The sequence below is a fragment of the Rutidosis leptorrhynchoides genome, chromosome 8, assembly GCF_046630445.1.
Source record: "Rutidosis leptorrhynchoides isolate AG116_Rl617_1_P2 chromosome 8, CSIRO_AGI_Rlap_v1, whole genome shotgun sequence".
In the NCBI taxonomy this organism is placed as follows: domain Eukaryota; kingdom Viridiplantae; phylum Streptophyta; class Magnoliopsida; order Asterales; family Asteraceae; genus Rutidosis; species Rutidosis leptorrhynchoides.
The window spans coordinates 213,147,914-213,173,860 of NC_092340.1; positions in this window are offsets into that span (position 1 = coordinate 213,147,914).

Here is a 25,947-nt window from a genome sequence, read left to right on the forward strand (position 1 = left end):
GCCACTTGATTTCATCTTAAACCTCATTTATATCTTGACGATTGCTATCTGCGTTCAAACCCTTCATGATTCTTGAAAACACCTCAATCGAGAGGATGAACCTACCGCACTTCATCTACGAAAGGAAAGATTGATGTATATAGTTATGCACCTGAAAACACTCAGAACCTGAGTAAATGTTTAACACGTATCCGTGCTAGCTCCATTGACTTTGTTATTACCAAAAATACCTTTAAAATTCCTTTCAAATTAGCCAAATTTATCACAGCTCCAACAAGTCAACTTCGACTTTTCAGTCGGACTAGCCTTACTATAAGCTTGATATATATGCGTGCTCTTTTATAGTTACCGGGGAACCTTTCATATTCCACCATTTTACCATTAGCGTTTAATCATCTAAAAACACAATTCTCTTGAAACCACCTCGGATTGATAACCGACGATTCAGATATGGTAGCATTAAATGCAGAGGAAACATAAAAATTGTAGATGGTCTAAACGGTCAAAAGTTTGATGATAAAGAAGAGAGTGTTGGGAATGCTCAATAGAAAATTTGGTACAGAAAAACAGATTGAGCAAACCATGAAGGAGACCAAGGCCAAATACCAGGACCATACCACATATTAAAAGAATCTAGGTAATTCTGGATCTGATGAAACCTTCAACGAATATCTTACTCCGTACTCATGTTAAAATCTTGCTTAAAATCTTTCTTCATCAACCATCAAACTTAGAAATCCCAAAATATCATCATAAATATCTTCGATATTTCTGAGGATATTTTCATAACTATTCTTGTCTGAAATTAGTTATCTCTTCGTACTATCCGTATTACATCATAAAGGAAACCATTTTAGTTTCTAAATTTCTTTAAAATTCGAGTTTAAATTATGAATGACTTCTGGAGTAGTGTTGGAAATTGATGCATGAGTTAATATAATATAATGACACTTGATCAACGTGATTATATTACAGTAAGTCATGCTGAGTTTCTTATGGGACACGATGATTCACAGACCATAACGTCATCACGTACCATGTTACATAACTCTTTCATTCTGCTTAACTTCTGAACATATCAAGAAAGTATGTTCTTGATAGTTCTTTTTGCAGTGACTCAAGTAATTTGACAAATCAAATCGTGCTATTACGTTCTTTCTTGTCTAGAACATTAAGTTCGTTTCAAACTCCATACTTACGAATTCTGGACCGTTACTCGCTTTACTAAGAGGTCGAGAAGATAATAAAAAAGGCAAAGAGCTCCAAAATATAAGAGAATATATAAAGCCCAATAACAACACGGAGGTTACAAACTGTAGATATTAATATGAATAGCAATATAAAGACACGGTAGAATTAAAAATAGTATCACCTCAAGGTAATAGTAAAAGTAAACAGATTTTTCTGGTGGAAGATTGAAAAGGAGGATGACAGAAATGATAATTAGGAAAATATCAAGGATTAGAACGGGATTAAGCATTTTCACAATCTTTTGGATGTATGAACTAAGAAATAAAGTATAGGAATGGTGAGAATAATGGAACGGAAGAGTTTAATTTATAATGGAAATATCAGACAGAGTAATTGTCACGACCCTACTTTTTCCGTTATCTTTTCTGTTAATTATTTAACGACCGTTAACTGTTATTTGTGTTACATCATTTCATGACCTATATTATTATTTTAGTAATAATATATAAATTATTATGTGTTATGTGAATATATGTATTCATATTTTAAAACGTACGTTTATACGAATCGCGGATTTCTATCCGGCGAATCTTTTCGGTTTTTAAACTAACGATCGCGTTTTTGGGATATTTAAATCCTAAATATTTTAAATATGATATTTTAAGGTCATATTATTATATATAGTATTTATATTTATTTTTCGTCGCGTGTTTGTTATCTTTCCGAATTTTTAATCGCGTAAGTGTGTTTTCGCGTTTCGAGACTCGTTCGGGCTTTCGGGCCATCAGGAAATAATCACTTAGTAACTTGGGCTAGTGGGGCCCACCCCACATACCCCATTTGGCTGACCAAGAGGGGGGAGGGAGTATTACTCCCTTGAATTTTTTTTATTTTGTTATAATTTTTCACTTCATCAAATCCCTTAAACCTAATTACTATTTTTGCTCTCCTTCTCCATTTTCCCTTCCCCTAGCCGTCGCCATTCATCACCATACCATCATCATCATCAACCAAAATAAGCTTGGATCAAGAGATCATCTACATAAACGCGTTCCTCGTTCCGTTCTCTACGCGATCATACTCATTGATTATTGATTAGGGTATAAACCTTAACCCTAGAACTTTCAATTTTTCATTTATTTTCTATATTTTGATGATTATTTAGTAGTATGATGTTTGTGGATTATTGTAATGATGATTGTATGCATAGAAATACTCATAATCACATGTTTTCGGTTTGTTAAATTCTGGACAGCAGCTTTTTCGTGTGTTTCTGATATTTTAACTGATGTTGATCATAAAATAAAGTATATAAATGAGTTCCTCTCATCAAGACATTAATTTTAGACTCCGGATTCATGTCGTTTCGATTCCCGGAACCCTAATTATGATCAAAGTGGTATTTTGTTAAGATTGAATTGTGATATTGGTATGAACCAGGTTTGGTCCGACTTTATGACCATATTTGGTGACTTTAGGGTGTGTTAGTGTGTTAGGACTGATGGTGGGGCAAACTTTCATGTTCGGGTCATCTCAATCCGAGCCACGAATCACCCGTTACGTCTAAAACACGTTTTTGATTGAATTGAAGTTGCAAGTAGTGTGTTGGCTGTACATCACGACTTGTGGACTGTTCTTGGGGTGTTCTTGAGTATACCAAAGTGTTGGGTGGTTTGCTTAGGCGGAGATATATGTAAGGCTCGCCGAAAACCGACACCCGGGGCTCAGGATACGACCCGATGAACTTTGATTTAAAACTTTTGACTAATTATGAAACTTATGATATAAATAATGGATTTCATTATTATTTAATTACTTAGGATAAAAAAAGTAATTATTATTATTTACAACTTATGATATATATATATATATATATATATATATATATATATATATATATTTATTTATTTATTTATTATATCATTTAATTAATATTTATGATTTAATTAACTTTTTAATTAAACATATGATTAATAATACTTCATTATTAATAGAAAAATACTTATGATAAGTATTAAACTTATATTATGAGATTATTATAATAAGACTTATAATAAGGATTAAATAATTATTTAATTATTATAAGACTTAGTTATTATTTAATTATAATTTAATTATTAAATACTTATGATTTAATAATTATAATTAGAAACTTATGATATGATTAATAATTCATTATTAATTAATAATACTTATGATATGATTTAAAAATTATTATTAATTAATAATACTTACATTATGACTAATATTTAATTAATTAATTAAATACTTATGTTATATTAATTATATCATTTAAACTTATATTAACTTTAATAATTCATTTTAATTTAATTAAACTTATGTTATGACATAATTAGACATATTTAACTTTAATAAACATTATAACTTATATTATTATTATAACTTACACTTTTAAAATTAACGTTGACCATGTTTGACCAAGGTTGACTTTTGAGTTGACTTTCGGTTGACTTTGACTTTCAGTTGACTTTTGTTGACTTTCTAATTAAGGAAACTTTCCTAACTTATAAACTTTCCTAAAATAGCAACTTTCTAAATTTGGAAACTTTCCAAAAATAGAAACTTTCCAAAAATAGAAACTTTCTAAAAATAGAAACTTTCCATAAATGGAAACCTGCTAAAAATAGAAACTTTCTAAAAATAGAAAGTGTGTGTCCGTAAGCTGTTCCGATCAAACTATAACAACCCTCACTTTTTGACTTCTGAAATTACTGAAATGACCCTAGGGTTTACTGTCTGACTATACGTATTAATTATTTAAGGGTTGTTATATACACAATCAATTTAACGTTGACCAAATAATAAACTTTTATTCGACACTCACTGCTAATTAAAATTTATGCATTTCAATAATATTATTTATAACTATTAATCTATAAGTAATAAATAAAAAGTGACATTTATATAAATAATAAAACAATTGGGAACTAAATAAAAATAAATACAAGTCATGAATTAGTAAAAAGAAAATAATACTTATCATGTAGTAAATGTAAAAATAATAATAAACATAATAATAATAATAATAATAGTAATAATAATGAGACTAAAGAATCTTAAACAATTACATCCTTATGTTGACTAAAAATAAAGTATAAACTAGTACATCCTTATGTTGACTAATTATAAACTAGTACCACCTTTTGTTGACTAAAAATTATAAAACAAAATAAAATCATTAATTAGAACATTCTTTTGTTGACTAACACTCTAATACTTGCACTATATAAACACTCCTAGACTCCTAGTTTCTCATTCACAAATCACACCAAAATCCTCTCTCAAAAACAATCTCTCCCTCTCCCTCTCTTATGGTATTCGGATCTTCAAGCTTGTTCTTCGTGTTCTTCAAGAATCTTCAAGGAGTTCTTCAAGATTTTTAAGGCTTTGATCTTCCATCTTCATCGTGTTCATCTTTTCTTTGTTAATTATCTTGAATCTTCAAAGGTATAACATAAACCCTAAACTATTTACATAAACTTTAATCTTTGTTAATTCATATTCATATTATAAACTTGTTATTCATAAGTATATACATAAACACTCCTAGATTTATATATACATATATACATGTAAAAAAAAATATTTTATGTATATATACGAATTATATATACATATACATATTAAAACCTTAAACCCTAATGCTACTTATACTAGTACTTAACATGTATACACTATTACTATTACTAGCACCTATAACCTACTACTTATATTGTAGCACAAAAACATTTTGGGATATGTATTAGAGATGTATAGATCTTCGAACTTTCTTGACGAATGGTTTCTACGAGATTCTAGGCAGAGGGTTTGGATTTCCGATTTAAAGGGTCCTATGGCTCAAGCCCCTAGATCTAAATTAGCCATTCGAAGGGAAAGGGGTGATTGGAAGCTTATCTAATACGGCAAGTATCCTAAAATGAAAAACACTCATAAAAGTAGAAACTCTCTAGTCATAGAAACTTAGTAAAATAAGAAACTTTCTAAAAATGGAAACTTTATAAAAATAGTAACTTACTAGGAATAGAAACTTAGTAAAACAAACTATACTTAAACACATACTTAAACTTAAACATGGGCAAAACACTTAACTACTCTTAAATGTCAATAGGTTGACTTTCCTGCTCACTCGTTCAACTCTTTATTCCGAGGAATAACTCTCTCTCTACTTACTAAGGTGACTTTCATAGCCCCACTCTTATTGCTATAGCACTTTTTATACTTACTGGGGTGAGACACATGCTGCTTTTATACTTTAAACAACTTAGACACAAGTACGAACCTAAACTGTACTATGACTAGCTTATGCTACTAAGACCCCACAGTGATATTTTTTAATTGCTTTCAGGATAAGGCATTCTTAATTATTGGGGGTAGGCCTATCGGGAGTAACTTCCCCGATACATTTGACCGTGATGTCTTTGTATTACTTAATAATGATTTAAACATGGTGATAAGGTACTGCCAACTTATCATCGGGGCAACAAAACAAACGTTTAGTCTAAAATATCACGAATCAGTACTACTTTTGGATCTGCGAGATCTACTTTTTGATCCTGCGGGAGATCAACTTTACAACTAAATCTTGTGGTCTAAAAACAACGATAACTTCTTTTGTTAAACCTATGAACTTCACTCAACCTTTTTGGTTGACACTTTAGCATGTTTTGTCTCAGGTGCTGTTTGATTCAAGCTTTCTTATCTACTACTTATGTGATGCTACTTGGACTTAGGATCAAGAGATATCGCATTTATTACTTCTGCATATGAACAATTACTTTATCGTTATTTCCATTATTGTAACGACATTTCATTTTCCGCTGCGTACTCAATAAAGTTAAATTTTCTCATTTAGTATTGTTCTCGTATTATAATATGTTGGTTTATTTGATATTAGTAACGTTTCTTCCAGACCCTATTGGGAGGACGTTACAGATTGGTATCAGAGCATAACCAGGCTGTTATAGAGAACCAGGATTGCATTTTTATGTGTGCCTTACTTGCTAGCTAGGGTGCCTTAGCAATCTAGGAAACTATAACCTTTCCTGCCTTAGACTTAACATTTAGAATTGCCTTATAATCTTAACAATCATGCTTTACCAAACTTGACTTAAAGATTCTAATCAAAGTCTCTTTCCTAATGTAGGACTACAACTTTCCTTGACCATAGTGCCTTTAATTGTTGCCTTTAACTGTTAAATGCTACACTATACTTTAGAAACTTTACTTATCTTAGAATGCCGAGCTAATTTAAGAACTCTGCTCACTTTCCTGAGTACTATCCAATTACACCACCGCATCTAAATGCGACACAATGATTTCAGAAATTCTTGACATTCATAAGTCATCTATCATGGTTATGTGTATTACATATGTATTACATGAAATATTATCCATGATTTTGAAATTCTTATAATTGTTACTACTCACACTCAAACGTATATAACTCTCTGTTATATCACGTACCTATATGCCTTATGCCTTTATGCATCGGTTTGCGAATTGAAAAATGTCATTGGGTTATCACAGTATACAAATTGAAAGTCTTTAATCAAAAGATTATTAGATTACATACTTATCACTTTATGATCTCGACACATCATACTGCCATTATTAAAGTAAAGACACATCATATCTTATTATATCTTATCGTATCTATCCTAATAGATTTTGTCTAACACTTTTCCTAAATTCCCTCCATAAATTACGGAAATCTTGTTGCTATATACACGTATTCGAGGAGACGAATATATCATCCAGTATTCAAAACTAATCTCATATCAAAAACCCCAATTCCAAACACATAATATGGATTCCTCGAACTCTTCGAGCTCCAATGGCAGCGTAACCGGAATGAACCAACCAATCAGCCATCATCTATTTTGGATGAATTGGGGATGGGTTCGTAGTAAACTTAATCAATGGAGACAAGAAGAAGGTGATCCCTTCCACCAACCGAATTCACCTCTTGGTGAAGAACCTGAAGCACTTACTGGCGAACCCGTTCGAAACACTATTTTCACCCTCATTTCCAGGATATCCAGTCACGAATATATAATATCTAAAATTTTAGATCTTATTCATCCACTTGTCCGAACCGCCAATCATCCTGAAATAATAGAAGAAGTCAACGAGCTTCGCGCTCGAGTAGTGGCTCTGGAGAATATGGTGCGAAACCTACGAACACCAGCAGCAGCACCAGCAGCATAACCAGTACCACCAGTACCATCGGCATCACCACCAACATCACCAGCTTCACCAACGAAAACATCCGCATTCCACGCCTCAACATCACACTCAGTACCTCAAACATCAACATCATACGCCCCATAGATACCAAGGAATATTAGTAATAATGAGTTAAGATGTATTGACTCATTCTTCCTGAAGAATTACATATGTATACTTTATATATATGGATTGGAACAATAATAAATCTTTTCATACTAAGCTATTACGTGTGAATCTTAACTAGTATGTACTACTTGATTAATTCATATCATTAATATGCTATGATGTACATCCTTCGTTAATGACTTAACAATCATTAATCACTGCTTCAACACAATAAACTCCATTTCATAATAAACCAAGTGTATTACTCAAATACATGATTGATTGTATACTTTCATTTTCGATGTACTCGAAACTTTCTAGAAAACATCATTCGTGCCTTATGAATTTCACAAGAATTAAACGAGCACCAACATCATATACTGAGGTATATCAATAACAATGAACGATGAAGTATTGATTCATAACTTCATTAGCGAAATATTTCGCGACAATTATGAAATCTCTAAGGTTTTGGAGATTATTTATTCTCGTTTCAACCGCAAATCAAATGAGTTTAATATTATATTAACTCATTAAATCTATATTATATCTGAAGAATACATATTTGAACGTATATCTTCTCTTTTGTACAAACTGTTAATTGTGAAAATATTTTAATGGGTAGGTAATACCCGAGAAATATTTATATCTCACATTAACCATGGAGGAGACCAAGGACAAACACAAGGGCCAAACCCTATATTCAAAGAATCCAGGAAATTCTGAATCCGGTGAAATCTTTAGAGAATATCTTGCTCCAAAGTCATGTTAAAAGCTCGCGGAAAATTTTTCTTCATCAACTTTCGAACTTAGAAATTCCAAAATATCATCATAAATATCCTCTATATTTCGGAAGATATCTTCATAACGATTCATGTCCGCAATTAAGTATCTCTTTGCGATATCTTTATAAAGGAAACTGTTTTAGTTTCTATATTCTGTAAAATTCGAGTTTAAATTATAAATGCTTTGAAGAAGTGATTGAGAATTGAAGCATGAGTTAATATAATATAATGACGTCAGGCCAACGTGATTATATTACAGTAAGTCATGCTCAGTTTTTAATGGAAGATGATGATTCATAGATTTTATAATCATCATTTGCCATGTTACACGACTCTTACATTCTATTTAACCTCTAAACATATCAAGAAAATATTTTTCTTGATGATTCGGTCTTTTTCGGATATTCTGGTAATATGATAAATCAAATCGTGCTATTACCTTTCCTTTCTACTTTATATATTATGATCATTCAAAACTTCATACCTATGAATTCTGGACCATTACTCGCTTGACTTGAAGTCGGGAAGAAGAAACAAAAACATAAAGCTCCGACATAAAAGGGAAAATATAAAGCCCGATAACGACTCCGAAATTACAAACCGTGTATATCAATGCGTATAGCAATATAAAGACACGGGATAATTAAAAACACTATAACCCCAAGAGCATAGAAGAAGTAAACAGATTCCTCTGGCAGTAAAAGAAAAAGAAGAATGACTGCATAGATGGTCAATATAATAACCAGGATCAGAACTGGATTTAGCATTTTCTTAATCTTTTGGAAGTTTGAATTGAGAAAGAAAGTATAGAAGTGGTGAAGATAATGAAACGGAAGAAGCTAATTTATAGCAAAATTCCAAACACATCAATTGAGGCAAATCACCGCATTTAATCAAACAAATCTCAAAATTTCGTAAATACCGGAGAATCAAATCTTATAGATTACGAAGATTTCCTTTAATTCCTTGAATTCCAGAAATCAATCGTGACTACGTCAAAAGTTAAGGCGAACATTTAATTTTCTCATTTCACTCTTTTATGATAGCTTCGTTTATACTCTTCTTATAAATGAATCGTTTTATCCATATTATTCAATAGTGATAAAACTTTATTTTTCAACTTATATTCATCATTAAAATATTCTTGTTGTAAACAATGAAGATCTCTATCAAATTTCATGACTGTGATTTTCACGAACTCCTCTCTGTTTGTCTGCCCTAATATTGTAGCATAAAATGCTCAAGGTTTTAAATGAGCTCAATACCATTCATAACACATTTCATTTATCCAATTTACTGAAATGACTTGTATAACATCATCATTTTGAATGATCTTCGCATTAATGATAAAATGCACTTCGTTGAAGAACCTATAGAAATCATGGAAGGAGAGGTCAAACAAACGCGTAAAAGCAACATACCTATCATTAATGTCTGTTGGAATTCGCGTAGAGGCCCCGAATATACCTGGGAACGCAAAGACCATATGAAACGGAAATATCCCCATCTCTTCTCAACTGCTGATGCATCCGAGAAGTCTACCTAAAACTTCGGGACGAAGTTTTTATTAACGGGGAGGTACTATAACAACCCTCACTTTTTGACTTCTGAAATTACTGAAATGACCCTAGGGTTTACTGTCTGACTATACGTATTAATTATTTAAGGGTTGTTATATACACAATCAATTTAACGTTGACCAAATAATAAACTTTTATTCGACACTCACTGCTAATTAAAATTTATGCATTTCAATAATATTATTTATAACTATTAATCTATAAGTAATAAATAAAAAGTGACATTTATATAAATAATAAAACAATTGGGAACTAAATAAAAATAAATACAAGTCATGAATTAGTAAAAAGAAAATAATACTTATCATGTAGTAAATGTAAAAATAATAATAAACATAATAATAATAATAATAATAGTAATAATAATGAGACTAAAGAATCTTAAACAATTACATCCTTATGTTGACTAAAAATAAAGTATAAACTAGTACATCCTTATGTTGACTAATTATAAACTAGTACCACCTTTTGTTGACTAAAAATTATAAAACAAAATAAAATCATTAATTAGAACATTCTTTTGTTGACTAACACTCTAATACTTGCACTATATAAACACTCCTAGACTCCTAGTTTCTCATTCACAAATCACACCAAAATCCTCTCTCAAAAACAATCTCTCCCTCTCCCTCTCTTATGGTATTCGGATCTTCAAGCTTGTTCTTCGTGTTCTTCAAGAATCTTCAAGGAGTTCTTCAAGATTTTTAAGGCTTTGATCTTCCATCTTCATCGTGTTCATCTTTTCTTTGTTAATTATCTTGAATCTTCAAAGGTATAACATAAACCCTAAACTATTTACATAAACTTTAATCTTTGTTAATTCATATTCATATTATAAACTTGTTATTCATAAGTATATACATAAACACTCCTAGATTTATATATACATATATACATGTAAAAAAAAATATTTTATGTATATATACGAATTATATATACATATACATATTAAAACCTTAAACCCTAATGCTACTTATACTAGTACTTAACATGTATACACTATTACTATTACTAGCACCTATAACCTACTACTTATATTGTAGCACAAAAACATTTTGGGATATGTATTAGAGATGTATAGATCTTCGAACTTTCTTGACGAATGGTTTCTACGAGATTCTAGGCAGAGGGTTTGGATTTCCGATTTAAAGGGTCCTATGGCTCAAGCCCCTAGATCTAAATTAGCCATTCGAAGGGAAAGGGGTGATTGGAAGCTTATCTAATACGGCAAGTATCCTAAAATGAAAAACACTCATAAAAGTAGAAACTCTCTAGTCATAGAAACTTAGTAAAATAAGAAACTTTCTAAAAATGGAAACTTTATAAAAATAGTAACTTACTAGGAATAGAAACTTAGTAAAACAAACTATACTTAAACACATACTTAAACTTAAACATGGGCAAAACACTTAACTACTCTTAAATGTCAATAGGTTGACTTTCCTGCTCACTCGTTCAACTCTTTATTCCGAGGAATAACTCTCTCTCTACTTACTAAGGTGACTTTCATAGCCCCACTCTTATTGCTATAGCACTTTTTATACTTACTGGGGTGAGACACATGCTGCTTTTATACTTTAAACAACTTAGACACAAGTACGAACCTAAACTGTACTATGACTAGCTTATGCTACTAAGACCCCACAGTGATATTTTTTAATTGCTTTCAGGATAAGGCATTCTTAATTATTGGGGGTAGGCCTATCGGGAGTAACTTCCCCGATACATTTGACCGTGATGTCTTTGTATTACTTAATAATGATTTAAACATGGTGATAAGGTACTGCCAACTTATCATCGGGGCAACAAAACAAACGTTTAGTCTAAAATATCACGAATCAGTACTACTTTTGGATCTGCGAGATCTACTTTTTGATCCTGCGGGAGATCAACTTTACAACTAAATCTTGTGGTCTAAAAACAACGATAACTTCTTTTGTTAAACCTATGAACTTCACTCAACCTTTTTGGTTGACACTTTAGCATGTTTTGTCTCAGGTGCTGTTTGATTCAAGCTTTCTTATCTACTACTTATGTGATGCTACTTGGACTTAGGATCAAGAGATATCGCATTTATTACTTCTGCATATGAACAATTACTTTATCGTTATTTCCATTATTGTAACGACATTTCATTTTCCGCTGCGTACTCAATAAAGTTAAATTTTCTCATTTAGTATTGTTCTCGTATTATAATATGTTGGTTTATTTGATATTAGTAACGTTTCTTCCAGACCCTATTGGGAGGACGTTACACAAACCGATGCATATTGAGTATTGTTCCATGACTACTTGCAACATGTACAATAGCTATCATACTAAGACTTGGCCTAAGTTCGTTATTTATATCGACCTGCTTTATTTATAGGTCGGCGTTGTGATCATTCCTGATCACTGTACTACATTTGCTGTTCGCTTAATTATGTTGGTTACTTCATTACTATTAAGGTGAGTTATAGTCCCGTTTTACATACTTTTCAAAGTATATTTTTGGGATGTGATTACATGCATTTTATTTCACGTTTAGACACAAGTGACAATTAAATTTAAATTATTCATTGTGAGTTGGACAAAAATATTCCCTAGTCTAGTAACTGTAATCATTGGTTTCTACCGGTGAACGCGAATCCTACGGATAGATCTATCGGGTTTGACAACCCCATTTCGAGCTAGTCGCGCTGGCAATTTATAATCGGAATGTTTAGTACTTCGTATTTTGTTGTAGATACACTGTCCAGTGTATATTTTTATTGTGTTTGGCAAGGGTAAATAAAGGGTTAAGTGGTTACCAGGTGGCTCATTGATAATGGAATAATGTTTAATGTTTTCTAACATTTTTAAATCTTGTGGTCTAAAGTTTATTCAATTATTTAAACCTATAATTCACTCAACCTTTGTGTTGACAGTTTACTCGCATGTTTTCACAGGTACTTGAGTTTATGTGATGCTTCCGCTGTGTTTAGAAGAGTCTGCATGCATTTGGGCAGATTTTTATGAAACAATTTTTGAAACTTTGGCTTGCATTCGGTTTTTGAATAATTAATACTTGTGGGTTGTTGACAATGTTTTTGTGTCAATTTTGGATTATTAATATGTTGGGTTACTTTTAAACTACATATTTTGGTATGCTTTCCTTTTTGGGAAACTTTTGATATAAAAGAATGCAATGTCATTTATTAAATTCATTTAAGCTCGATCAAGCTGTGGGACCAAGTGACGGAGCCGTTAAGTGTTTTGACGGGGCCATCACAGTTGGTATCAGAGCTCTGGTTGTAGGGAACTAGGTGGTCTTAATGTGGTCAACCCGTGGTTCTTAGGGTGCGTTAGAGTCTAGTCTACAGCCCGACCCTTTTGCTATAGCATTATTATGCATTTCATTTCGGATGTGTTATATCATTAGCATTTGTATCTTTTGGTATGTGGTTTGTGATTTTACTGTTTGCAGATGTCGACTTCGAGCGATAACTCAGTTGCTGCTCCTGCTCCTCCGGCTGCTGCTAGACGCGGTGCTGATCAACCAGAGATCGATGATCCTGTTCACTACTACTTTTACACCCTTACTCATATGAACAGGGCTTACAATGAAGTGACGCATATTAATTCTCTTAGTGATTGTATGCGTACTTTGCCACACAACGAGATGATGGACCAGATTTGAGATAGTATGGATTCGTTTGTTAGCTTCAAGAACAATGTTGGGATCGAGAGTCGTAAGCGTAACCGTGAAGTTGACGCTAGGTTCGAGGCTCTGGAGAGCACAGTTCGTGGTTTGAAGGAAGAGTTGGAAGAAGTGAAAGGAAAGTTGCGAAAGTATGAGCCTTCTGCTGAGACTCATGCTGGCCCAGCTTATCACACCCGCTCTAAGCAGATGTGATATGATGATTCATGATTGATTACTTATTTCATAAAACTTAATGTCCTTTCATACATACATTTTTGGGTTATGTACGGCGTTTTGCCGAGGATTTTATTAAGGTTTTGTTATGGGATGTTTTTCATTATGTATGGATGGTTATTTTTATGACATCTATTATCATTATCACATTTTATTTCTGATGTTGTGACTCTTGGCATGTTATATTATGCGTAATGTAGATCATGTATGTTAGGTGCTATGTATGTTGTATGATGTTATCATAAAATATGTATGCATGTGGTGGTTATTTCTATAACAATCATAACTGTCATGTTATTACTCATAGTGGTTACTGACTATTATTTTAAGGGTTAATATTTTCGTGTTCGATCTATTCCTTTATAACACTGGTATTATTCTTAGTACTAATGGTTGTGTTATTCTGTTTTGAAGATCATGCCTCCTAGAGAGTCCAACGAAGCCCGTATCCAACGTCTTGTTACCGAAGGGATAGCTGCTGCTATGGCAGCGAATGCTAATGCAAATGCTAATGCGAACACGATGGGCGGGATATTTATATGTACGAATGATCGTTCATTTAACCGGACACGGGAATGGATTAATAGTCACTAGAATTATTAAAACAGGGGTGAAATTATGTACAAGGACACTTGGCATAATTGATAACAAAGTATTAAAACCTTGGGTTACACGCAGTCGATAACCTGGTGTAATTATTAAACAAAGTATTAAGACCTTGTTACAGTTTAAGTCCCCAATTAGTTGGAATATTTGACTTCGGGTATAAGGATAATTTGACGAGGACACTCGCACTTTATATTTATGACTGATGGACTGTTATGGACAAAAACCAGACGGACATATTAAATAATCCAGGGCAAAGGACAATTAACCCATGGGAATAAACTAAAATCAACACGTCAAACATCATGATTACCGAAGTTTAAATAAGCATAATTCCTTTATTTTCATATTTAATTGCACTTCTAATTATCGTACTTTTATTTATTGTCATTGTATTTAATTGCACTTTTAATTATCGCACTTTTTAATTATCGCAATTTTATTTCATCGCACTATTACTTATTGCAATTTCATTATCGTTATTTACTCTACGCTTTAAATTAAGTCTTTTATTTATTTAATATTTTACATTAGGTTTTAACTGCGACTAAAGTTTTAAAAATCAACAAACCGGTCATTAAACGGTAAAAACCCCCCTTTATAATAATAATATTACTTATATATATTTGTATTTTCATAAATTAAAACTAATATAGCGTTAAGCTTTGTTTAAAAGATTCCCTGTGGAACGAACCGAACTTACTAAAAACTACACTACTGTACAATTAGGTACACTGCCTATAAGTGTTGTAGCAAGGTTTTGGTATATCCATTCTATAAATAAATAAATATCTTGTGTAAAATTGTATCGTATTTAATAGTATTTCCTAGTAAAAATAAAGCTATTTCATATACACCTCGCAGCACATCACTTGCAAGAGGTGTTCCAAACAGGGACACATTGCTAAGGATTGTACGGTGCTTCTGCCGGGTTCTACTGCTCCTGCTGCAGGTGGTAATAGTGGTAATAATGCTGGTAATACAGGTGGTAATGGTAATGGTAATGGAAAGTCGAATAATGGTGGTAATCCGAGGGTTTGTTACGAGTGTGGGAAGCCGGGGCATTTCTGTGATGCCTGTCCTAACAAGAAGACTGCAGAGACTGCGCATGGTAGAGCGTTCAACATTAACGCCAGGGATGCTGAGGAAGATCCTAAACTTGTTACTGGTACGTTCTCGGTCAACAATTTATCAGTTTATGTACTATTTGATTCAGGAGCTGATTTGAGTTTTGTGTCGAGTAAATTAAGTCCAAAAATCAAAACACCGTTAACTCCTTTAGACAATACTTATGTTGTTGAAATAGCTAATGGTACGGTACTCACTGCTAAGACTGTGCATCGTAAGTGTAACATTAGTTTAGCTGGTAGAGATTTTGTGATAGATTTGGTACCGATTGAACTTAGTAGTTTTGATGTTGTTATTGGGATGGATTGGTTATCTGCGAATCGTGCTGAGATTGTGTGTTATGATAAAGCTATTCGTATTACTAATGTGGTTGGAGAACCGCTGATGGTTTTTGGAGATAAGAGGTGCTGACAGTTAAATCTTATTAGCTGTTTAAAAGTTCTTAAACATCTTTGCAAAGGCTGTCATGCTATTCTAGCCCTTGTTGTTGATTCCAAAAGAGAAACGAAGAGTGTTGGAGATGTTCATATTGTTAGAGATTTTCCCGAGGTATTTTCTGAAGATTTACCTGGCCTTTCGCTGCAACGCGCGGTAGAATTTCAAATTGATCTTGTTCCCGGTGCTGCTCCCGTAGCACGTGCTCCTTATTGTCTTGCGCATTCTGAACTTCAAGAATTGTCAAGTCAACTCCGTGAGTTGTTAGACAAAGGTTTTATTCATCCTAGTTCGTCCCCTTGGGGAGCTCCTGTTCTGTTTGTTAAGAAGAAGGATGGTTCTTTTTGTTTGTGCATTGATTATCGTGAGTTGAACAAGGTTACTATTAAGAACCGTTATCCCCTTCCGAGAATTGATGATCTATTCGATCAGCTTCAGGGTTCATCTGTTTATTCAAAAATCGATCTTCGTTCCGGCTATCATCAGTTGCGTGTTAAAGAATCTGATGTTTCAAAAACTGCTTTTCGCACTCGTTACGGTCACTTTAAGTTTCTTGTTATGCCGTTCGGATTGACAAATGCACCTGCTGTGTTCATGGACCTCATGAACCGTGTGTGTAGACCCTATCTGGACAAGTTCGTTATTGTGTTTATCGATGACATCCTTATTTATTCAAAGAGTAATGAAGAGCACGAGGAACATTTGAAGTTAGTGCTTGATCTTTTGAGAAAAGAAGAGTTGTACGCTAAGTTCTCTAAGTGTGCATTCTGGTTATGAGAAGTTCAATTCCTTGGACATATTGTTAGTAAGCAAGGGATACAAGTAGATCCTGCTAAGATTGAGGCGATTGAAAGGTGGGAAACTCCGAAAACTCCTACTCAGATTCGTCAGTTCCTAGGATTAGCAGGTTACTATCGAAGGTTCATTCAAGATTTCTCTCGTATCGCAAAACCTTTGACTGCTTTAACGCATAAAGGGAAGAAGTATGAGTGGAAGGATGAACAAGAGGCCGCTTTTCAAATTTAAAAAAGAAGTTGACTACCGCTCCGATATTATCACTACCTGAGGGTAATGATGATTTTGTTGTTTATTGTGATGCTTCACGTCAGGGCTTTGGCTGTGTTTTGATGCAGCAAAAGAAAGTCATTGCGTATGCTTCACGTCAGTTGAAGATTCACGAGAAGAACTATACAACTCATGATTTAGAGTTGGGGGCCGTTGTTTTTGCACTTAAGATTTGGAGACATTATTTGTATGGGGTCAAGAGTACTGTGTACACAGATCACAAAAGTCTTCAACATATCCTCGATCAGAAACAGTTGAACATGAGACAACGAAGATGGATAGAGACGTTGAATGATTACGATTGTGAACTTTTGTATCATCCGGGTAAGGCCAATGTTGTGGCTGATGCATTGAGTCGTAAAGAAAGGGCTGAACCTCGCAGGTTTAGGGCCTTGAATATGACAATTAGAACAAACCTCGCAAGGCAGATTCTTGAGGCACAAAAGAAGCCTTAAAGGAAGAGAATTTTGTGAAAGAGAAGGTAAGAGGTATGGTTAAGAAATTTGAGATTCGAGCAGATGGTACTAGGTACTTTGCAGGACGTCTTTGGGTTCCGAAGTTTGGTGAACTGTGACAACTTGTTTTGGATGAGGCTCATAAGTCTAGGTACTCTATTCATCCTGGTTCAGGAAAGATGTATCATGATCTTAAGGAGCTGTATTAGTGGCCAAATTTGAAAGGTGATGTGGCTACGTATGTGGCTAAGTGTTTGACCTGTGCTAAGGTTAAAGCTGAATATCAAAAACCGTCTGGACTGTTGGTACAACCCGAGATTCCCGAGTGGAAGTGGGAAGGAATTACGATGGATTTTATTACTAAGTTACCGAGAGTTGCGGGTGGCTATGACACTATTTGGGTGATTGTAGATCGACTCACTAAGTCGGCTCACTTTTTGCCGATCAGGGAAACAGATTCAATGGAGAAGCTCACTCGTTTGTACTTGAAGGAGATTGTTTCTAGGCAAGGTGTTCCTGTATCCATTATTTTGGACCGAGACAGTCATTTTGTATCGAGGTTTTGGCGATCTTTACAGGAAGTCTTGGGAACTAGATTAGATATGAGCACCGCTTATCATCCACAAACGGATGGTTAGAGTGAAAGGACCATTCAGACGTTAGAAGATATGTTATGAGCGTGTGTTATTGATTTTGGTAATAGGTGGGATAAATATTTGCCGCTAGCTGAATTTTATTATAACAACAGTTATCACGCAAGTATTCAAGCGGCACCGTTTGAAGCTCTGTATGGTAGGAAGTGTAGGTCTCCTGTCTGTTGGAATGAGGTTGGGGATGCTCAACTCACAGGTCCAGAAATTATTCACGAGACTACCAAGAAGATTGTACAGATTAAGGAAAGGTTGAGAACCGCTAGAAGTCGGCAAAAGAGTTATGCCGATAGGGGAAGGAAAGATGTGAAATTTCAAGTTGGTGATCGTGTTATGTTAAAGGTTTCACCTTGGAAGGGTGTGATCCGTTTTGGTAAAAGGGGAAAGCTAAGTCCTCGCTTTGTTGGACCGTTTGAGATTATTGAGAGAATTGGACCGGCGGCTTATCGTTTGAAATTGCCACAAGAACTCAGTGCTGTTCACGATGTTTTTCATTTATCGAACTTAAAGAAGTGTTTGGTCGAAGCCGATAAGACTATTCCTTTGGAAGAACTTCATGTTGATAAGCAACTACACTTTATTGAGGAACCTATTGAAATTATGGATCGAGAAGTTAAGACTCTTAAGCAAAGCCGAATTCCTATTGTCCGGGTTAGATGGAACGCCAAACGCGGTCCCGAGTTCACTTGGGAGCATGAAGATCAGATGAAGCAGAAGTATCCGCATTTGTTCCCAGATGCTGAGTCAACCCCTGCACCTGCTTAAATTTCGGGACGAAATTTCAGTAACGGGAAGGTACTGTCACGACCCTACTTTTTCTGTTATCTTTTCCGTTAATTATTTAACGACCGTTAACTGTTATTTGTGTTACGTCATTTCATGACCTATATTATTATTTTAGTAATAATATATAAATTATTATGTGTTATGTGAATATATGTATTCATATTTTAAAACGTACGTTTATACGAATCGCGGATTTTTATCCGGCGAATCTTTTCGGTTTTTAAACTAACGGTCGCGTTTTTGGGATATTTAAATCCTAAATATTTTAAATATGATATTTTAAGGTCATATTATTATATATAGTATTTATATTTATTTTTCGTCGCGCGTTTGTTATCTTTCCGAATTTTTAATCGCGTAAGTGCGTTTTCGCGTTTCGGGACTCGTTCGAGCTTTCGGGCCATCAGGAAATAATCACTTAGCAACTTGGGCTAGTGGGGCCCACCCCACATACCCCATTCGACCGACCAAGCGGGGGGAGGGAGTATTACTCCCTTGAATTTTTTTATTTTGTTATAATTTTTCACTTCATCAAATCCCTTAAACCTAATTACTATTTTTGCTCTCCTTCTCCTTTTTCCCTTCCCCTAGCCATCTCCATTCATCACCATACCATCATCATCATCAACCACAATCAAGCTTGGATCAAGAGATCATCTACATAAACGCGTTCCTCGTTCCGTTCTCTACGCGATCATACTCATTGATTATTGATTAGGGTATAAACCCTAACCCTAGAACTTTCAATTTTTCATTTATTTTCTGTATTTTGATGATTATTTAGTAGTATGATGTTTGTGGATTATTGTAATGATGATTGTATGCATAGAAATACTCATAATCACATGTTTTCGGTTTGTTAAATTCTGGACATCAGCTTTTTCGTGTGTTTCTGATATTGTAACTGATGTTGATCATAAAATAAAGTATATAAATGAGTTCCTCTCATCAAGACATTAATTTTAGACTCCGGATTCATGTCGTTTCGATTCCCGGAACCCTAATTATGATCAAAGTGGTATTTTGTTAAAATTGAATTGTGATATTGGTATGAACCAGGTTTGGTCCGACTTTGTGACCATATTTGGTGACTTTAGGGTGTGTTAGTGTGTTAGGACTGATGGTGGGGCGAACTTTCATGTTCGGGTCATCTCAATCCGAGCCACGAATCACCCGTTACGTCTAAAACACGTTTTTGATTGAATTGAAGTTGCAAGTAGTGTGTTGGCTGTACATCCTAACTTGTGGACTGTTATTAGGGTGTTCTTGAGTGTACCAAAGTGTCGGGTGGTTTGCTTAGGTGGATATATATGTAAGGCTCGCCGAAAACTGACACCCGGGGCTCAGGATACGACCCGATGAACTTTGATTTAAAACTTTTGACTAATTATGAAACTTATGATATAAATAATGGATTTCATTATCATTTAATTACTTATAATAAAAAAAGTAATTATTATTATTTACAACTTATGATATATATATTTATTATATCATTTAATTAATATTTATGATTTAATTAACTTTTTAATTAAACATATGATTAATATTACTTCATTATTAATGCAGAAATACTTATGATAAGTATTAAACTTATATTATGAGATTATTATAATAAGACTTATAATAAGGATTAAATAATTATTTAATTATTATAAGACTTATTTATTATTTAATTATAATTTAATTATTAAATACTTATGATTTAATAATTATAATTAGAAACTTATGATATGATTAATAATTCATTATTAATTAATAATACTTATGATATGATTTAAAAATTATTATTAATTAATAATACTTACATTATGACTAATATTTAATTAATTATTAAATACTTATGTTATATTAATTATGTCATTTAAACTTATATTAACTTTAATAATTCATTTTAATTTAATTAAACTTATGTTATGACATAATTAGACATATTTAACATTAATAAACGTTATAACTTATATTATTATTATAACTTACACTTTTAAAATTAACGTTGACCATGTTTGACCAAGGTTGACTTTTGAGTTGACTTTCAGTTGACTTTGACTTTCAGTTGACTTTTGTTGACTTTCTAATTAAGGAAACTTTCCTAACTTATAAACTTTCCTAAAATAGCAACTTTCTAAATTTGGAAACTTTCCAAAAATAGAAACTTTCTAAAAATAGAAACTTTCCAAAAATAGAAACTTTCCAAAAATAGAAACTTTCCAAAAATGGAAACCTGCTAAAAATAGAGACATTCTAAAAATAGAAAGTGTGTGTCCGTAAGCTGTTCCGATCAAACCGATGCATATTGAGTATTGTTCTATGACTACTTGCAACATGTACAATAGCTATCATACTAAGACTTGGCCTAAGTTAGTTATTTATATCGACCTGCTTTATTTATAGATCGGCGTTGTGATCATTCCTGATCACTGTACTATATTTGCTGTTCGCTTAATTGTGTTGGTTACTTCATTACTATTAAGGTGAGTTATAGTCCCGTTTTACATACTTTTTAAAGTATATTTTTGGGATGTGATTACATGCATTTTATTTCACGTTTAGACACAAGTGACAATTAAATTTAAATTATTCATTGTGAGTTGGACAAAAATATTCCCTAGTCTGGTAACTGTAATCATTGGTTTCTACCGGTGAACGCGAATCCTACGGATAGATCTATCGAGTTTGACAACCTCATTTCGAGCTAGTCGCGCTAGCAATTTATAATCGGAATGTTTAGTACTTCGTATTTTATTGTAGATACACTGTCCAGTGTATATTTTTATTATGTTTGGCAAGGGTAAATAAAGGGTTAAGTGGTTACCAGGTGGCTCATTGATAATGTGAAATGACCCGTTCATATACATTATAAACGATTCACAATAGTTGATTACATTGCGAGGTATTTGACCTCTACATGATACATTTTACAAACATTGCATTCGTTTTTAAAAGACAAACTTTCTTTACATCAAAAATTGACAGGCATGCATACCATTTCATAATATCCACTATCCAACTATAAATTGATTTAATAATAATCTTTGATGAACTCAATGACTCGCATGCAACGTTCTTCGAAATATGCTATGAAAGACTCCAAGTAATATCTTTAAAATGAGCAAATGCATAGCGGAAGATTTCTTTAACACCTGAGAATAAACATGCTTTAAAGTGTCAATCAAAAGGTTGGTGAGTTCATTAGTTTATCATAATCATTTATTCCATCATTTTAATAGACCACAAAAATTTCATTTTCAGTTCTCATAAATATACGTCCCATGCATAGAGACAAAAATAATCATTCATATGGTGAACACCTGGTAACCGACATTAACTAGATACATATAAGAATATCCCCGATCATTCCGGGATCCTCCTTCGGACATGATATAAATTTCAAAGTACTAAAGCATCCGGTACTTTGGATGGGGTTTGTTAGGCCCAATAGATCTATCTTTAGGATTCGTGTCAATTAGGGTGTCTGTTCCCTAATTCTTAGATTACCAGACTTTAATAAAAAGGGGCATATTCGATTTCGATAATTCAACCATAGAATGTAGTTTCAATTACTTGTGTCTATTTCGTCAAACATTTATAAAAGTGCATGTATTCTCAGTCCCAAAAATATAAAGGGTAAAAAGGCAAATGAAACTCACCATACTGTATTCCGTAGTAAAAATACATATAACGTCATTGAACAAGTGCAAGGTTGGCCTCGGATTCACGAACGTATCAATATTGAGATTCAATATTGCAGGAAAGGTACGTAGACGCAACGGAAATGATAAACACTATATTGACCTCACGAGCATACCCATGAACCATACTCAATCACCTCTATAGCTATAACCCATAATTTCCTTAATCCTATCCTACTCGAAAAACAATTTCAAAATCACTCGGACAGCACTCCGTCGTAATATTTTATGTATACTAATAATATCTTGAAATAATACGGAGTAAATATATATATGTAAATCGATTGAGAGAGTTTAGAGAAAAATATTTTCAAATTTCTATGAAATAATGAAACCTATTGAATTCTATTTATAATAGATTTTTGAATTATTAAAGTGAATTATTAAAGTATGAATTATTAAAGTGAATTATTAAAGTATGAATTATTAAAGTGAATTATTAAAGTATGAATTATTAAAGTTAAAGTAAGGTAAAAATAAAGTAAAGGTAAAGTTTAAGTATAGTAAAAGTATAAAACTATGTACGTATAATACGCGTATAAATATATATAATATTAATTTAAATCGTTATATATATTTAATAAAATAAAATATAAATATCGTTATCTTTATCATACTTGTTAAGTAATGAGTTGTCAAAAGTGGTTCTAGATATTTATAAAAGTTATATACGTTTAAATAATAAAGTTCTTTTTAAACTGAAAATGTTTTTGTACGTTTGAAACTAAATAGATCAATCGATTCTTTATGAGATTCAATCTTCCAATATCCTTTGTCTAGTTCTCAATGATTGACAATTTGTTCTTATTTATAAATCACTTTACCATTTTCCGAATATTGTTAAAATGGAAAGATTTCTCAAATCAACGTGGGCCTTTCAACAGAGACTTGTAATCATAATTCAATATATCTGATAATTCAATCATTTGATCTTATCTTCTAATTCCATTGATAAACATTTTGAAACAGATACAATCATATAAAGTATTTAATCTAATATTTTGTTTACGTTTCAAGTTATAATATATATACACATATACATATATAATCATATTCGTTTAATGGTTCGTGAATCGTTGGAACTTGGTCGAGGTTGAATGAATGTATGAACATAGTTTAAAATTCTTGAAATTTAACTTAACAAATATTGCTTATCGTGTCAGAAACATATAAAGATTAAAGTTTAAATTTGGTTGGAAATTTTCGGGTTGTCACAGTACCTACCCGTTAAAGAAATTTCGTCCCGAAATTTGAGTGGAAATGTCGTGAATGATAATAAGTATGTTTTCATGATGCATACGGGCGGAAAATTAGAGTTTTATCATCAGCGAATAATTTGGATAAACAATTCATTTATATGAAGAGTACGAATGAAGCTAACATAGAAGAGTGAAATGAATAAGTGTAGATTCATCTTATCATTTGACGTAGATATGATTGATTCCCAGATTTCAAGGGATTTGAAGAAAATCTTCTTAATAAGATTTGACTCTCCGGTAATCAAGGTAATTAGGATCCGCTTTAAATGCGATCGTCCATTTTAATTGTTCTGTCGGAGATTTTCTTATAAATTCACCTCCTTCGTTTCCTTACAACTCACACCTTCTGTTGATGCATTTTATGCAAGTCCCTAGACATCTACCCACGTCCATTGCAGGTTCAACAGTTTACAGGCCACCATGATTGCTCGTTATTATCCTATCCATGTTTGTATGTGGTTACAGGAACTGCAGGAACGAGATTTAGATGTTTGACTATGTTAGACTTTGTCAGACGTACGAGTGAAGCCTCACTAGTACGGCTGACAGGCTCATACGCACGGTTGATGCTGAGCTAAGTCACAATTACAACCTAAATGAGAAGACACGAGTGAGTGATTACTCGTACGGCTGATGAAGCCAACTCGTACATGTGATGAATGAATCGTATGGGTGAGTCAACAGCAGTGGTATATAAAGTCTTATGTTCTTCATTTTAGGTTAAGCCTCTCATTTGTTACACACACTCAGATCTAGTGAGCTCCTTCGATTCTCTCTCAGTCCAAATCACCCAGGTGGTGAATAATAGTTCTAGGTGTTGATCTAATCACACTTGATTTAGTTGTGGTTTGACTAAATTAATCAAAAAAAAACTTAACCTATTCACTTGAGGGTTTGATTCACTTATTCCGCCATTGTGTGAGTTAAATCTATTGATTTCTAAGTTCCTAGTCATGTTTCATCACCTTCTATTCTTTCCCCCTCAACTCATATTTTAAAGTATTCATCAATATGCTCCATCCAGTTCTGATTCTCGATATATTTCTAACTTTCATATCGGTCATTCTTCTTTTTCATCTACCGCCGGAAGAATCTATTTACTTCTACTATACTCTTGGGTTTATAGTGTTTCTAGTTCTTCCGTGTCTTTATATTGCTATATGCATCGATATATATGGTTTATAATTTCTGGTTTGTCGTTGGACTTTATATGTTCCCTTATATTTCAAAGTCTCTGCTTCTATCTTCTATAATCATTATCATTCACAGTTAATGCTCTCTTTTATTTGATGCAATTTATACCCCAATTTCTATTTTGGAGTTTTGTCCTTTCGTTTCTTCTTCTTGCGATTAAGCACCGCTTGTAATGGTCCAGAATTCACAGATATGAATTTCGGAATGAACATTGTTAATGTTCTCGGAAGGAAATTGTGATGGCACGATCTTGACTTGTCAAATTACTAGAATACCTTGGAAAAGGCCGAATCATCAAGAAATTTTTTCTTGATATTTTAGAGGTTAAATAGAATACAACTCGTATAACATGGAACATGATGATGTTATGATCTGTGAATCATCACGTTCCATTTAGAAACTCAGCATGACTTACTGTAATATAATCACATTGATCAAGTGTTATTATATTATACTAATTCATGCTTCAGTTCCCAACACTACTTCAAAATATTACTATTTTAAACTTGAATGTTTCAGAATTTAGAAACTAAAATAGTTTCTTTTATGATGTAATACAGATAGCGCGAAGAGGTAAATGATTTCAAATAAGAAAAATTAAGAAAATATCTTCAGAAATATGGAGGATATTTATAATGAAAGATATGATGATATTTTAGAATTTCTAATATCAGAGGATGATGAAGAATATTGTCCGCATGGGTTTAGAGTCAGGAGCAAGGTATTCGTTAATGACTTCAGCAGGTACTGAATCATTTGGATCCTTTGAAGTCAGGTTCAGTCTTTGTAATTTGTCCACAGCCTCCTTCCTACTTTGCTCAATCCGTTTTTCAGTTCCAAAACTTCTCTTTTTCTGCGCTTTGCCAGCACAC